Below are 6,078 nucleotides of genomic sequence, written 5' to 3'. Positions count from 1 at the left end.
TAAAAACTGCTCTGGGTGTTAGTGCGGCGGTCACGGTGAGAAATGTGTTGGCTTAGGGGAGCCTGAGATTTGCATTCCTCTTAACTGCGGGGGATTTTGGGGAGCCTGGGTGGTACAATCCCCTTCCTGCTCCCAGATTCCTGTCACTGACCCGTCAGCGGGGTGTTAGCAGAGCTGATGCCCGCAGCGGCTGAGGGTTGGCATGATCCCGGCATCGCCGGAGCTCTGGAGCCGAGGAATGGGAGCGTGGCCCATTTGCATCACAGCTTGTGAGGGAAATAGTGCGGTTTGATATAGCCGGGGTGCGTAAACGGGGATTCCTCTTTGCACGTGTGCTTACAGGGTGCACGCACGTGTGTTACTTGGAGTGTTTCTTAATGCCTGTGAAGCTTTACGAGATTGGTTAATGAGCGTTGCTTTGCTGAGCAAGTGCAAAGTGTTATTTTCATGGAGAAACTAGCTCAGATGTTCCCTTTATTTTTCTTTTTTTAAAGGCAGAATGCCTATTTTAAAGCTTTCCTTGCAGGCAGAATGACATCTGCTTTTGAGGATTGTTTCTTTCCCTGCAGGGTGGGAAAATTCTATAGCCTGGCTAAGGCCGCAGAGGAAGAAAACTTGTCAGTTTCCTGGAGCAAACTGCAGTTTGGAGAGGGGGGTGGTTTGCCAGAGCGCCTTTTAGCACCTCGTCGGGCACATTTCTTTTCCCTGGGGGGGGCTGAGGTTTAACATCGCCTTTTCATTTGCCTAGCTTTTGGTTGTATGAATTAATGGGTGTTTCAATGGGAACCACAAGACCTAATTTCTCAGTTGCCATCTTAAAAACTGTGCAGGGACGGAAGTGGGACAGGGAGGTGACCGGAGTGAAACGCTGAAGGCTGTTAAGGCTGGAATAAGGAATGGCAGGGCTTGTTCTGGTCACCCAATATGACAATAAAAGGCCACAAGTTCCTCGTGGAGGTAAAGAACCGACAATCTGGGAGGGCGTTCAGGGATTTGCCTCATCGAAGGGTTTCCAGGGGAATATGGGGGTCAGTCTCCATCTCATTCCTGGTGAGCTGCCTGCCTGTTAAGACCGTTACTGCATTATAACCACAGAGACAGGCCCTGAGTTTAGGTTTGGGAAGCCATTAGCTAATTTTGTGGTTAATGCTTTTTTCTTTTAGAGTGAGTCTGTGACTCGGATCTCTCTGCTGAAGATGAGACACGTCCTTCCCTCTGCTTTGGCAATGGCCGCTTTCCTTGGGCACAGGGACCGCACACCCCTCTGGTCCTTTCTCTGTAAGTAAATTGTGGCTGTGCCGCCTTCCTGCCCGGCCTGGGGAGCTTGTCCTTTACTGAATGAGAAAGCAAGTTTTTCCCTGGAAGGAAAAAAAGAGATTTAAAAATCTCTGTCCTTCTGTGCAGCACTGCCATCCCAATGCAGCCTCGGGAGAGGCACCTTTCCTCCAGCGCTGGAACCATGGCAGGGAAGGGACCTGCTATATTGTTAGATGGATGAATTTTATTGTTCTTTGGCAAGAAATGAATATGGTGACAATCGTTACCCAGTCCAGCCGGCCTTAGTGGTCAGCCCCCTCCTCCCTTTCCCTGTGGGAAGGCTCCGAGGATCTCCTGGGCTATAGGAACAGGCAGGCAGTAAGGATGCTGTGCTGGGAAGCTTTGACTGCCTTTGCTATCTTCCTCCTGTGAATGGAGAGATGGATCCTCAGCACTTTGGAGCTCACCTTCCCCAAACGCTGAGTTTGCCATTTGTTATCCACAAATGATGCGATTTTCTGTGCAGGAAACAGGATTTTTCAGAAATTCCAGCACGGTATGGGAAGAAAACGCTCCTGGAACTTTTAATGCAGGTCATTCCTTTTTGGTGTCGCAATTAAAAAGTGACGTCTGTAACTTTGAAACAAATATTTGTACATATTTGTCAATGGGTGCAATTCACGTAGTCGCTGGAAGGAGAAGGGATCTTAACCACCTCTCTTATTTCAGGCTGTATCCTGATAACGCCAGGGATTGATGTCCCGCTGGAGATTTTTCTCCAGTTCCCATCTTTTGCGGCTAATTGAGCGGCAGAGATTTCCCAGCTAGACAGGCAGTGAGCTCTACGGAGGGAATGCGAGTGCAGATCTAACGTTGACTGTGATTAAACTATATTGTTAAAAGACTCCTGCCTTCCAAAGAAAGTCTGGAAAAGTGAAAAAGGATGTGCCTTTCTCCTTTGGGATTGCTTGTGTCAGAGGGGATGGAAACAGCCCACCGGGCTTTTGCTCCGCTCCTGGCTTTGGCTTGGAAAAAGCCCGGAACGGCTCAATCCCTGTGGGGCCGACTGTGACCCAGGTGAGGGGCAGCTGTGCCAGGAGATCCGGAGGGTCCATCTCCACACCTTCCGTGTCCAGTGAGAGATTTCCCCGAAAAGAGGGAAGTTCTGGGAGAATGGGGAGTGGTGCAATGATGAGGGTGGCGAGGAAGGCTAAAGGATGGTCTTGATGATTTTTACCGTGAGCGGGTTTTTTCATATATCTTTTGGGCAGAATGGCCGGGGACTTTGTGTTTAGGCCGATGAAGGTCAACTCTAAAATCCGCATTGGGCCATGAGTTCCAGCCCAGCGGTCAGAATAACTGCAAACCCTGGGGAAAGGGGGCTGAGGAGCGGGTGCGTGGTTGGTTCGGCACCGGGGCTCTGCCAGCCGTCGCTGTTGCCGTTGACCTTCTCCCTGTGGATCGGCCACTTCTCCCACTGCCCCACAGCACTGCAGAGGGTCATGGAGGGTTATTTTTGGCTGGAGTATACCCCTGTGCTGGCCAGAAATGGCCAGAGCTAGCCCAGGCTGGGCTTGCCACTCAGGCTGACCTCATGATGCCGGTTGCCGGCCTCCCGCCTTCTACACAACATTCCGATGGTGGTCTTGGCCCACCGTTGCAGCTCTTCTGCTGCTGGCTGTCGGTCTCGGAGTGATCTTTGCGAGTTTGCTCAGGCTTTTGAGGAAGGAAGTGGCAATTTTCTTGCCCGATGGGGCGCAAAAGGGCTCACGTGGTGGAACGGTAATGCTGTTGGTGGCGAGAAGGGGCTGTGGGAGTTGTCAGAGGGCAGTTGGTGATGCTGTGCTGGGAAATAACTGCCATACCTGACACGTCCCCTCCTTCGAAGCGGGTGCGTGCTATCGTGCTGTTCCCAGCTCTCCTTCCTCACCTCCTCTGCCTTAACAATTTCAGACACGTCAACATTGGCAGCGACTTTCAGGCCGAGATCCCAGACCTGCAGGACAGATCCCGGTTGGAAGAGGAGGAGGAGGAGGGAGCGTCGCTAGTGTGGAAGCCCTGGGGAGACATCGCAACGAACCCGGAAACACAGGACAGAGGTTTCTCTTCACGCTTTTCTTGTCAGTTCCCCCCCGAGATACTAAGGGTCGAAAACTGCACGTTTTCACAGCAGCTGTTTGTCCGTTGGGACCCTCTCCCTCCTTTCCTTGACTGCCTTCGTGGCTGGTAGCACCCGAGGGTGCTCAGATCTGATGGGACAGATAACTGGTGGCACTCTCAGTCGCATCCTCTGGGAGAGACGGTCAGGGGTGTTTGTAGCTGTCCCACCTCAACTGCAGCGACCTCGGTAGAGGGGAGATCTGTCTCTGGAGCTACCGGTCCCAAAGCTGCTCTGAAGGGAGAGAGAGCGATAGTGGATAACCTGCCTTTTTTGCAGTGGCTTTTCTGGGTCTCCAGTCTGTGTGCTCTGTTTGCCCTCGGCCTTGTATCGTACCTTTTCCTCTTTCTTGATGGGAACTGACTTTCTGTTGGTTTTTATTGCATTTCTAGTGACAAATCTGCTCAACTTCGCCTGCTCCAATGTGGTGCCAGGGGGAAGAGGCAACCTGGAGCACGCCTTGCACCGCCTGCATGAAGCCCTGGTAAGAAGCAGCTATTTTTGAATTCCTGCTGGAGTAGGACAGACTTAATTACTGGGGTGAGCTGGGAGTCGCTCCTGAGTTTTCTGTTCCGCAGGCTCGAATCCCTTTGCTAAAGGGGCAGAGTTCTTGCGTGCTGCCTGTTGGCCGCCGTCTGCATTAAGGTCTTGTGGGATGACAGACCCTGTGTATCAATAAGAGCTTGTTCTGTCTCTTGTCAATTCTGACAATTTGGAGACTAGAAGTCCTCCTACTCCTGCAGGCAGCTCTGCCTGCAGCGGGGACGAGCCCAGAAGGACTCCAGCAGCAAGCAGTGGCCGTTGGGGTGCCACAGCTTGGTCCCCGGAGATCTGCGCGGGTTCTGGTTTCTTAAAACACATCAGTGTGGATTGAGGAAATATTCCCATCGACTGCCGTGGGCGGAGGTGACCCCGACGCGCTGTTGCTGAGCATCGACTGAGCACCGTCTTCCTACAGTGGGCTGAAGAGTTGAGGTCCCTCCTGAGGGGGAATCTAAGTCTTGTTCTCTGAACTCCTGCAGGAGGGTCTGGAGATGCTGCAGTCTGGGGCACCTCAGCGACCTGAATCCCATCCCCTGGCTGATTATCATTACGCAGGTAAAGTGGAAGCAGAGCTTGTTGCTTCTCCAGGAATGCGAGCGGGTACTGCCGTTCCCTTTGTTCTGATTGAAAGAAGTGATTTTTAAAAATGTGCGAGCAACGGTTCATGTTCTTCGGGGCAGGGAAAATAGTTGTTTTAATCTGTTCCGGGGGTCTTTTGGCATGGGGAGTGCCTTGTCCCTGTGTTCCAGCCCACTGCTGTCCTGTACAGTGATGCCCCACGCTGCTGTACGCTCCTCCTTTTGCATGCCGGCTTCACGGCAGCTCTGCTGGCAGCCATAACTGCTCGTGCTAACGAACTCCCTGCAGCATTGGCTAATCACTTTCCACAGGAGGAGAGATGTGGATGTGTGATGAATAACTTGTGCGGATTTCAGGTAGGCTGCGAGTGGTCTAATCATTTGCACGTGGCTGTTTCTTCCCAGGCTCAGACACTTGGACGCCCCTGGAGGAGCAGTTGTTTAAAGAGGCTTTTTATGTGCATAAGAAGAATTTCCACCTGATCCAGAAGAAGGTAAAGCCGTTAGACCAAGGCGGGTTGCGGGTTGTTAGTGTGGAGGGGAGTTTTAACCCAGAAAAGTCATCTTTTGAACGGCGTGTCGGAATCCTGTCCTTGGGATGCAGCTTCATGCTAAAAAGACACCGGTACGAAACATAATTTTCCTAATGTGTAATTACCAAAGAAATTGAATCTCTCCGGTACAAAATATGGGAAATATTAAAAGAATAATGACACATTCCGCTGACCATCGGCACGAAACGTACAGTTCTGCCCTCCCAAGGCTTCTTTACGGCCCTTTCAGAAGAAGGGGGCTCGTTTTCGGCCTGATCTCACCTGTGCATTGTGCTGTGGGGACTGCAGACAGAGGGGGGGACAGACAAAGAGCACTGGATAGATTTGTTGTGGGTCTGTGCCTTCAGTGTTTTCCTGCAGTATTTCCCTCATCGATCGCTTCTGGTTTTTTCCTGACAGATTCAGACGAAGACCGTGGCCCAGTGTGTGGAATATTACTACACCTGGAAAAAACACGTCAGGTTTGGCGCCACCCGACCAGGACAGACAGCCAAAAGGCTCCAGCGAGGCACGGATGAGGTGGAGGCGGCTGAAGAGAAGGTAAGAGAACTGCCGGGGGTGGGTGCGAGATGCCCCATGGACGCATTGTCTCGGGCTCTGGGAAACGATCCCCTTTGCATTAAACTTGCTTCTGATGATTTTCGGGGATGTTTCATGACGTCCCAGTGCTCCGTCACAGGAACTGCCGGTGATCCGCCTCTGTGTGGGTCTTGCCAAAATGTTCCTTGCCAGGAAGCAGAAATGTGGCTCACAGAAATACATATTATTTAGGGTTTTTTTTTGATGGCAGCCACTGGGTAAGCATGTCACTTCAGTTCTCTGTAATTCTACTGTTCTGCTGAGGACAGTAGAAATAATATGGTTTTTCTTTCACCATCTGTCTTTGCACCCCATCCTCCCCGTCGAATTTCAGCATTGTTTTGGCTGTTTTAGCATTTGGAGGAGCTCAGCGGGGCAGGCTGGGGCTGATAGAAGGCGTTCCACCCAG

This window comes from Vanellus vanellus (assembly GCF_965231255.1).
Source record: "Vanellus vanellus genome assembly, contig: HAP1_SCAFFOLD_39, whole genome shotgun sequence".
Classification (NCBI taxonomy): domain Eukaryota; kingdom Metazoa; phylum Chordata; class Aves; order Charadriiformes; family Charadriidae; genus Vanellus; species Vanellus vanellus.
The sequence above is the reverse complement of the archived record's forward strand: the minus strand, read 5'-3'. Positions refer to the sequence as shown.